Raw genomic sequence first — 11522 nt, forward strand, 5'->3', positions numbered from 1 at the left:
TGAGCTTGGGCCTTTTGCCAAGTTTCTTCTTCTTCATTAATATTATCACAATCCCTCTCCTCAGAAGAGAACAATGCAATGATGCAATTTCTACTGGGAATTTGAATTATGCCATTCCTAATCAATTCTCTGTCTCCATCTCTCTTGGGGTAATCAATAGTATATATACACACACATACTATATACACACACACATATATATATTAATAAGTTAATATATATATAAATTAAGCACGTGTGTGTGTGTACCTTATAACTTTAACTTTTATTTTTATCTCTTGAAAATATTTTTGAAAAACTTAAAGACTTGAAAAAAATGTTTTAGTGTTATGAGTTACCATAAAAAAACAAATTTCCAAATTTCTGAGTACACTTTTCCCCATTTCATCAATGTAGGTTTTCAAAATGTTACTTTTTGTGTACCACATATATCATTTTGTAACATCATATTTTGAGACTATTTACTACTGTCTCATACAAAATTATATTTGTGTAATATAATGTAATTATTTTTAGTCTTTTACATTTTATTTTATCATGAGGAAAACTTCTTCACTGGTAGAACATATATTACGAATTTAGAAAAGCAAATTTTGTAGACCTACATGATTCCTTCAAGATTTGTGTGTGTGTGTGTGTATGTACATATATAGAGAGTAACTTGCTAGCCAATAAAAGAGACCATGGCAAAAAAAATATTTGAAATCAATCTTGTGTGTATGTGTGAGTGTGTGTGTGTGTGTGTGTGTGTATGTTAGTTTTTCCTAGATTGCACTGACATCATCATGCTGGTAATGAAATATACTTCCATATATATATATAAATCATAAAGAAAAAATAAACACAGGTAGAATTTGTACAACTGGATATCTCAGTTTAAAAAACATTACTAATATCTGTTGTAGAGGTTGGTGTATATGTTTCTGTATGTATGCGTAAAAGTATGTATTGCTATAATCCAAAATGACTTCCTTCACAATAGTAAGCTTTAGAACCACTGTATAGAAATTTTGTTTATTTAATTAGCTTATATATACTGAATATGATTTTTTTTTTTTTTTTTTTTTTTTTTGAGACGGAGTCTTGCTCTGTCGCCCAGGCTGGAGTGCAGTGGCCGGATCTCAGCTCACTGCAAGCTCCGCCTCCCGGGTTCACGCCATTCTCCTGCCTCAGCCTCCCGAGTAGCTGGGACTACAGGCGCCCGCCACCTCGCCCGGCTAGTTTTTTGTATTTTTTAGTAGAGACAGGGTTTCACCGTGTTAGCCAGGATGGTCTCGATCTCCTGACCTCGTGATCCGCCCGTCTCGGCCTCCCAAAGTGCTGGGATTATAGGCGTGAGCCACCGCGCCCGGCCCGAATATGATTAATGAAGCAAACAAAACAGAAAAAAAGAACACTCTGGATTAGAAATTTCTTATTAAAGTTAGAGTCACTAATAGACTCCCATGACTACAATTAAATGTAAAAGAAGTCAGTTGTACATACATATATGTGGCCAAAGTGGCAGCTGATAAATAAAAACCGGTTAGGAAAATAATGAAAGCTGTGTCTTTCAGAAATGACACAGTAAATAGCATGCATATTTCCCACCAATCTCATACAGAGTTAGCAGATTATGTGGGACAAAATATATCTTCTGTATTCCTAGCTGAAAATTAATGGAAAAATAAACCTGTAATCATCACATATTAAGTTCGAAAAGCAAACAGTCTTAGCACTATGCTAAATGAATGTTAGCATACGAAATTCAAATTTAATGTATTTTCAAAATTTGAGTTTGTCTGTTGTTTTCCATGTGAAAAAATTAACAGAAATGAGACAAATTATCATCAAATGATCTTGGTTTTACTTAATTCCAATGGTTCTCTATAAAAATATGATTATAAATGCATTAAACCATCATTATAAAAAAAATTTCTATACCATGAAGTACCAAGAGAGTTAAGGATTAGATAATAGCCCCATTAACTGTATTAAGATTTAATATCTGGCCGGGCGCGGTGGCTCAAGCCTGTAATCCCAGCACTTTGGGAGGCCGAGGCGGGCGGATCACAAGGTCAGGAGATCGAGACCACAGTGAAACCCCGTCTCTACTAAAAATACAAAAAATTAGCCGGGCGCGGTGGCGGGCGCCTGTAGTCCTAGCTACTCAGGAGGCTGAGGCAGGAGAATGGCGTGAACCCAGGAGGCGGAGCTTGCAGTGAGCCGAGATCGCGCCACTGCACTCCAGCCTGGGCAACAGCGTGAGACTCCGTCTCAAAAAAAAAAAAAAAAAAAAGATTTAATATCTGTAATTTTCACTTTGGGTCTATCTATCATCTATCTTCTTGTTATTTTCTCAGTTCTTTCCAATAAGACTTTTGTTATGTGAAGGGGTGGCCTGCCCCTCCACACCTGTGGGTGTTTCTCGTTAGGTGGAACGAGAGACTTGAGAAAAGAAATAAGACACAGAGACAAAGTATAGAGAAAGAAAAGCGGGGGCCCAGGGGACCGGCGCTCAGCTTACAGAGGACCCACGCCGGCACCGGCCTCTGAGTTCCCTTAGTATTTATAGATAATTATCTTTACCATCTTAAAGATAAGGGAGTGGCAGGACAATAGGATCATTTTTAGGGAGGAAATTAGCAGTAAGACATAAGAACAAGGATCTGTGACATGAATAAGTTTAAAGGAAAATCCTGTGCCTTGAGATAAACCTTTTAGCAACATTGTTTCATCCTATCACATGGGGATAAACCTTGGACAATACCTAGCTTTTCGAGGAACAAAGGCACACCCTGCACGCCCAAAATCCATTAAACCTTGAGTTACCACAGCACATGTCTCTTGCAAGGACAAGGTTGGGGGTAGGGTCACAGATTAACAACATCTCAAATACAGAACAAAATGGAGTCTCTTATGTCTACTTCTTTCTATATAGACACAGTAACAGGCTGATCTCTTTCTTTTCCCCACATTTCCCCCTTTTCTTTTCAACAAAACCACCATTGTCATCATGACACCGAGATTACATACTTCACAAAGTAACAGAATATCACAAAGCAAGTGGAGGCAGGATGAGATCACAGGATGGTGTTAAAATTAAAATTTTTGGGCATGCATAGTCATGGATAACATCTTATCAGAAAACAGGGTTTGAGAGCAGACAACCTGTCTGACCAAAATTTATTAGGTGGGAATTTCCTCGTCCTAATAAGCCTGGGAGCGCTACAGGAGGCCGGGGCTTATTTCATCCCTTCGGCTTCAACCGTAAAAGGCGGCACGCCTCCAAGGGGGTCGTTTATAGGCCTACCCTCAGAGCGCATTCTCTTTCTCAGGGATGTTCCTTGCTGAGAAAAAGAATTCAGCGATATTTCTCCTATTTGCATAATGAAAAGAGAAAAAATATGGCTCTGTTCCGTCCGGCTCACCGGCGGCCAGTTCAAGGTTGCCTCCCTTGTTCCCTGAACATTGCTGTTATCTTATTCTTTTTCCAAGATGCCCAGATTTCATATTGTTCAAACACACATGCTCCACAAACAATTTGTGCAGTTAAGGCAATCATCACAGGGTCCTGAGGTGACATATATCCTCCTCAGTTTACAAAGAAGATGATAGAATTAAAAGATTAAAGTAAAGACAGACATAAGAAATTACGAAAGTATTAATTTTGGAGAACTAATAAATGTCCATGAAATCTTCACATTTTATGTTTTTCTGTCGTGGCTTCAGCCAGTCCCTGTGTTCAAGGTCCCTGACTTCCCGCAACGTTCTCCCTCCCTTTTCCTCTATATAAATGTGCCATGGTGATGAAGGCTTGTTCGTTAGTCAGTGGTGCTCGATTGCGGTGTTTCCGTCTCCGTGGAGGCGCTTTTCTTTGCATCTCCGATGGGTTCATTGTAGAACTTCAAATGTTTAGTGGGTATCCAAACAGGAAGCTGATTTGCTCCTGGTGAAACACAAGCAAAACCTCTTCCCCAGGTTATCACCTTCCCTATTTCCCATGTCTTATTTTTGTTGTCTTTCCACCAAATCAGTTTTCCTTCATGTGGACTGTTCTTTTTACCAGTAAGATGTTGTTCTGCAGAAGTAGTAGTCTGATTTCTATAAATGTTTAAAAAATTTCAAGTATAGAGTGCTAGATTAAGCTGCATCTGAGGAGTGGTACACTCCTTACTGTCTCCCCCTTTTTTTTGTTTAACTAACTGAGTTTCGAGTGTTCTATTAGTTCTTTCAACTATGGCCTGTCCTTGGGAATTATAAGGAATTCCTGTTGTATGTGTAATATTCCACTGATTTAAGAATTTTTGGAAAGCTTTACTACAATAACCTGGTCCATTGTCAGTTTTAATTTTTTCTGGAACTCCCATTACAGCAAAACAAGATAATAAATGTTTTTTAACATGGGAAGTACTTTCTCCTGTCTGGCATGTGCTTCCGAACCCTCCTGTTCTTTTTATCTCACTGTTTCCAACTTTAATATAAGGTAGGAGTAATAATTGAGCAATCCTGTCTCCTGGACTGGCACTCCAAGGAACTGAGGAACTAATAACCAATTGAATTTCGCCTTTATAGTCTGAATCAACCACACCAATATGAATTTGAACTCCTTTTAGATTTAAACTTGATCTTCCTAAAATTAGTCCTACAGTCCCCTCAGGCAATGGGCCATATACCCCTGTGGGGATTTTTTGTGGAGGCTCCCCTGGAAGCAGAGACTGCTTGTATGGCGCATAAATCTACTGCTGCACTGCCGCTTGTGGCGGGGGATAATTGCTGTATTGTGATAACTGGCTTATTCCCTGAGACACTTGTGGCAGTGGGGGTTGTTGTTCCTGAAAACCCTGAGGAACAAAGGGCTGAATTTGGAATGCCCCAGTTTGTTGCGGGGCCTGAGGCTGGCCCCTCCTCTCGTTTCCCGACAGTGGTTGCCCATTTTTATCAAATTTAGAATGACATTGATTACCCCAATGTTTTCCCTTTTTACATCTTGGACATAGGCCAGGTGGCTCTTTATCTGTTCTTGTAGTAGTTTGAGTAGTTACATTTTGTTTATTTGAGACTAGGCAATTCTTTTTTAGATGACCAATTTGACCACAATTATAACATCTTCCCCCAAATGTTCTAACCTGTCCTCCTAAAGCAACTCCTGTGATTGCTTGAGCCATAAGCATAGCTTTATGCATAGCTCCTCCAATTCCATCGCAGGCCTTAACGTACTCTGAGATTACATCTGATCCTGCGGGAACCCTTCCTTTTAATGGCTTAATGGCTGATTGACAATCAGGATTGGCGTTTTCATATGCCATCAACTCCACTATGACCTTACGGGCATTCTCATCGGTAATTGACTTTTGAGCAGCATCTTGAAGTCTTGCTACAAAATCAGGGTAGGGCTCTTTAGAGCCTTGTCTTATTGTATTAAAGGAGGGGCAGGCGGTTCCTGGGTCTTGGATTTTCTCCCAGGCCCTAAGGCAGATAGCCCTGATTTGCTCAACGGCCTCATTTGGCATTATTACTTGTTGGTCAACAGTGCTCCAATTTTGACCTATTCCTAATAGTTGATCTGCATCTATGTCAATTGGAGGATTGGCAGTCCTATTTTTTCGGACCTGTACTTGTGCCCCATCAATCCACCAAGTCTTAAATTGTAAAAATTGAGAGGGTGAGAGTGAGGATTTTGCCAGAATCTCCCAATCATAAGGAATGAGTCTATGTCCATGAGCAATGGAATCTAATAATGTTCTCATGTAAGGAGAGTTGGGTCCATACTGTTTTACTCCCTCTTTCATTTCTTTTAGCATTTTTATAGAAAAAGACTTATATCTGGCTTCAGCTACGGGAAGCTCTCCCTCTTGGGCCCCTTCTCCAGGTGGTCTTGCTTCTAATATTACTGGGAATTGCCACGCCTCAATATCTCCTTGTTTTCTTGCCTCATCAATAATTTTATGTAACGAACTACCCTGTGTACTAGGCGGTGCTGTAGGATTAAGTCTCATGGTGGGCGGTTGAGGATATGGTACCCTGCCCTGTGGTGCAGGAAATGTTCCTGGCTGTCCACACAGATTTTCTGGGGGCAACCGATACTGCAGTTCGGCTGGCAGCCAGTATTGATAGGCTACTGGCGGCTGGGTCTTATCTTCTACCGGCTGATATTGTGGACACTGCATTTGGAATGGCATTGCCATGACAGAAACTCTATCTTTTTCTATTTGATCTTCTTTTGGAGTTTGTACTTGTTTAACCTGCATTTGAGGTTGTAAAGTTACAGGCATTTGAGCTGCTGGAAGAGCAGTTGGCCATCGTGGTTTAGACTCTGATGGCTCTGCTAATTCTGGATTTTTTTCTTCTAATTTTAACGTTTCAGGATATACTACCTCCTGTAATTGATTATTGTCAACATTTTGCGTTGACCGAGCCATAGCCGGCTCTGATACACATTCACAGTGTGAACTTTCCTTTCCTTTCCGGGATTCTATCCCTGCCTCTTTTTCACAATCTACTGCACAGCTTTTAGGGACATCAGAAATTGGAACGCTATCTTCTTCTGTTTGAAATGGTTCTAAAGCTACTTTAATAATGACCCAATCATTCCATACTGTGAGCGGAATGATTTTACCTTCCCTGCTTGCTTGTTTTAATTCTTTGCCAATTTTTTCCCAATCTTTTAGATCTAAAGTTCCCTGTTCCGGAAACCATGGACAAAACTGCTCTATTGTTTGAAACAGCGTAATTAGATTTTTGGTAGAGACTTTAACTCCCCCTCTTTTTAAGAGAATTTTAATAAAGCTGCGATAAGAGGCATATTTACTCTTAGTTTGCCCCATTGTTACCCTAGGTTCTTCCGAGCGCACAAGCTTACCGCAAGGCTGACTGTAGATGTACTCGGGAGTCTCTCGTCGACTTGTCCTCAATGACCACGCTCCAGCGTACCTTCACCTTAGAGAAAAGCTTCCACGTTGGGCACCAGATGAAGGGGTGGCCTGCCCCTCCACACCTGTGGGTGTTTCTCGTTAGGTGGAACGAGAGACTTGAGAAAAGAAATAAGACACAGAGACAAAGTATAGAGAAAGAAAAGCGGGGGCCCAGGGGACCGGCGCTCAGCTTACAGAGGACCCACGCCGGCACCGGCCTCTGAGTTCCCTTAGTATTTATAGATAATTATCTTTACCATCTTAAAGATAAGGGAGTGGCAGGACAATAGGATCATTTTTAGGGAGGAAATTAGCAGTAAGACATAAGAACAAGGATCTGTGACATGAATAAGTTTAAAGGAAAATCCTGTGCCTTGAGATAAACCTTTTAGCAACATTGTTTCATCCTATCACATGGGGATAAACCTTGGACAATACCTAGCTTTTCGAGGAACAAAGGCACACCCTGCACGCCCAAAATCCATTAAACCTTGAGTTACCACAGCACATGTCTCTTGCAAGGACAAGGTTGGGGGTAGGGTCACAGATTAACAACATCTCAAATACAGAACAAAATGGAGTCTCTTATGTCTACTTCTTTCTATATAGACACAGTAACAGGCTGATCTCTTTCTTTTCCCCACAGTTATGAATCAACTAAAATTCAATTGAATAATCACATTACATGAAATTATGTTTTATATGTAACATAATAACATTTTAATATTAATTTGTTTGCAGTTAAATAATAAATTTATTTATTGTCTATATCAATAAGCATGTTACCAGCTAGGGTTCAAGAAAAAATTAAGCACGTATTTTTAAAAAGTGTGTGAATATGAAGTTAGGTTTTCTCAATCCCAAAGAAAACAATGGGACGATTCCTTAAGAAAAATTGTACTTATATTACTAATCTGACTCAAAAAATGTAAGCATGAATATGTAATCTCTAAAAGGGTAGCACTTAGTAGTTTTCATGAATTTGAACTCCTAACAAAATCACCCCTAAAATTCATAATGCAAAAAAATAAAAGATCAATTCTAAGTCCTCAGGATAACCTGCTGCCAGTACTTGAAACAGGTGATCACTTTATCCTTCTTGAAAAAGTGCCTTTTCCTTGATTTGGGGGACATTTCCTTTTCAGATTTTTAACTTACTTCCCTGGTAGATACTCGTCAGAACTCTTTGCTAGATTCTGTTAATTTTCCCAACCGTTGAATGTTGTTGATTCCGTGGACACAGTACTTGCTCCCCTATTCCCTACCAAAGTTCTCACTGACTTCCTTTTAATGTGCCCTGGAAACTGACAGATTTGTAGCTTCAAGCAGAAAATTCAGGCACAGTTTCCTACATCCTGATGATTTTTTTTTCTTCCTGGATCCACAAAGGGTTTATTTATTCAAACTCGCCACATGGGGGCACATTCGTTCCCCATCACCACGACTCAAATTGGTGACATTTTAATTTGCAGGCAATTACCTCTACAAACATTACCCTTCATTAGAAATAAAAATTGAAATGTTCAAAGCATCTTGCAGGCCAAAGAGCTAAGCAAGATCCTCACTCAAGCACTCAAGAGTTCTTTTGTTTGTTTTGTTTTCTGAGAACAACTTAGGAGGAAGAAACAACTTTGAACATTTTCCCGCCAGCCGCAGCAAATAACACTGAAGTCCTAGCGTTTTGGCGCTGACAGCGTTAACTTCTACACGGAAGCTGCCCCTCCACCCTCCAGAAGGAAAGTAGACCCCTATGGGAGCCGCAGGGAAGCACCTACAACCCTGGGGCCTAGGGGGCAGTCTGGAGGCAGCGCAGGACTGGTGAGAATGGTATGATCTCGTGTTAAACTGGAAACGGGGAGGCGGGCAGAATACGGTGTGACAAATCAGAATAGCTGCTCCCATTGCCGCCAGAAGCAGTGGACTCTCCTGAACTCTGGGACCCAAGACGGCCGGGTGGGCAGCGGGCAGAGGACAGCAGGGGCACCTGCGCTGCCGCCCACCGCCCTGGAGGGCGCTTCAGGCCCAGAGCCCAGGGCAGCAGAGGGTGCGACAAGGCGTCCCAGCAGCCGGGCCCTGCAGATCCTTAGGGCGCCTTGCCGGCATCCCCTCCCCTGATTCGACGTCTTCTCTCTGTCCTGGAAGATGGGCTGCAAAGCTGTGTCCGGCGGTGTGGAGGAAACCTAGAGTAAAGGGGTTTTCCGCAAGGGGAGACTCACCCGCCCTCTCCGCAGGGAGGTGGCTGGGGCTGTGTCGGCGCAGCCCATTCCAGGCCTCCTCCTCCTCCCCGGGGGCCTCCGGGTCTGTCCGGGGGTCGCTGGGACTCAGAACTGGAGACTGACTGGAACACTCCTGGGCGCAGTCTGGCTCATCCCCAGCCAGGTTGGGTCCCGGGCTGGCCCGCTTTCCCCGGGGTGTCCACCCTAGTTTCTCCCGGAAACGGCCAGTAAGGCAGCGAGGCGTCAGGGTGCGCACTAGGGTGGCAGGGCTAAGTCCCCGGAGGTGGCCGCTCTGAAGGCCGAATCTGGCCGGAAAATCGAGAGCACGGGGACCACTGCGTCCTTGCGGCCTCCTTTCCACGAGAACCGGGGGCAGAGAACACCCACGCACTGCTGTGGGTGCCCAACGCGTTGGGGCTCAGAGGCCAAGCCAGTCCAACCAGGGTATCCAGTCAGGGGCGCGCTGAGGCCTAAGGCTCTAGAGATCGAGCGACATGGGGGACTCCTGACGCCATGTCTCCTTCTCGCTTCTGCGTCCGCACTCCGGGTCCGCAGTCCCTCAACCCACCAGGAGGCCAGAGATGCGGCTGGGTGGGATCCTGGAAGCTGGGGCTAAGACCCACCAAGATCAGGGAAGGTTCCTGAGCATCCGCTGTCCTTCAGGGCCTGAAGTTTCCCTGCTCAGGTTCAGGCCAGGGGTGTGTGTGTGTGTGTGTGTGTGTGTGTGTGTGTACGAGTGCGTGTTTCAGAGGAAGTGGGAAAAGACGCTTTTACTATCACCTTAAAAACGCCTAAGCTGGGCGGTGGCTCACGCCAGTAATCCCAGCACTTTGGGAGGCGAAGGCTGGTGGATCACCTGGGGTCAGGAGTTCGAGACCAGCCTGACCAACATGGTGAAACACTGTCTCTACTAAATGTACAGAATTAGCCGGGCGTGGTGGTGCACGCCTGTAATCTCAGCTACTTGGGAGGCCGAAGCGGGAGAATCCCTTGAATTCGGGAGGCAGAGGTTGCAGTGAGCCTAGATCGTGCCACTGCACTCCAGCAGCCTGGGCAACAAGAGCAAAGCTCCGCCTCAAAACAAAACAAAACAAAACAAAACAAACAAATACCTGACCTCTCCACCCCTCGGAGTGAGAAAATCCATTCTCCGCGTTCTTGCCTTGTAGAATACAGTGGTCCCCACCGCCCGCCCTGAGACCTCCACAGGGTCCTAATCCAGAACTTGACGCTCAGACGCCATCTCTTCCCACAGAACCCCTGTCAGCCTGTAGAGGGACACAGTGCCCGACCTCCGGCATCCGGGGAAACACAGCGTCCCAGTCAGCGCCTGCGCGGGTGCCACACTTCCTAGTCCTCTCTGGCTGCCTCTGAGGACGTGGCTCTGGCCGGGGGCGTTGCAATGGGCGCAATATTCTGGAGGTGGTGGGCGAGGGTGTACCCCTGCCCCAGGACGGCCAGGTCCACCAACACCTGCAACAGACGGAGAACTGCAAGGTCAGTCTTGAAGGTGTCGCTGCTTGTCCTCACGAGCACCATTTTGATGCTCGTGCCCTGTGTGCACAGGTGGCCGGGCTTGCTGGTAGGACTCCTGCACTCTCTGTGTGGCCTTGGCCAGGAAATCCAGGGTTTCCGCAGGCAGAGTGGATGAACAGGTAAGTGTGGCTGCCTGTCACCTTCGTGAAGACCAAGACACAGTGTAGGTAGCTCATGAAACTGCCCCAGTGCCAGATGTGCTGAGAAGGGGAGTCTGCAAAGGCGGGCGTTTTATATTTGGTTCCTTTGCCAGGCCGACATAGTATGGAGTTCCAACATCAGCAAAGAGGTCAAGATCATGAGTGTGCTCTGCCATGGGAAAGACAGCACAGAATGCCTTCCAAACCAGCAGTGTATTGGCCACCAGTAGCACCAGACATGCACAGGTAGAGAAGCCATTAGCATTCTGGGTCCTCCCAAGATCTTTATACTGTGGCATACACGGGACCACCCCTCCAAAGGCCATGGTCCCAGTCGCCCCGCAGGAAACCAGATGGTGCAGCAGGACAGAAGCCAATCCAAGCCTTCTGCTTTCATGCCCAGTATCTGTGCCACCCAGTAGGCAGGGTGATGTCCACCTTGCCTAAGCCTCTCACTCTCATGGGCTCCTGAACCCGCACATTGAGGATCACCTCCACATTGCTGCAGCTATCCTGTGCAATCCTCTCTTAATGTTTGTCCTGCTCTGCCAGGGTACTCTTCTCTGTACCTCTGTCTGATGGAACACCTCTTATGATTCTCTTAATAACTTTTTCTTCCCTCTAGCATCTGTGTTGTCAGAAGACAGTATATAAGGCTAGGCTCAGTGGCTCATGCCTCTAATCCCAGCACTTTAAGGGGCCAATGCAGGAGGTTCACTTGAGCCCAGGAGTTCAAG

At 44.6% G+C, this 11522-nt stretch overlaps 1 pseudogene; it reads right to left on the bottom strand.

Moving 5' to 3' along the window:
• Positions 1 to 3643: 3643 nt before the first annotated feature.
• Positions 3644 to 7501, bottom strand: LOC139358580 (endogenous retrovirus group K member 8 Gag polyprotein-like; annotated as a pseudogene).
• Between the last annotated feature and the right edge of the window lie 4021 nt (positions 7502 to 11522).

Source organism: Macaca nemestrina, chromosome 15, assembly GCF_043159975.1.
Source record: "Macaca nemestrina isolate mMacNem1 chromosome 15, mMacNem.hap1, whole genome shotgun sequence".
NCBI lineage: Eukaryota > Metazoa > Chordata > Mammalia > Primates > Cercopithecidae > Macaca > Macaca nemestrina.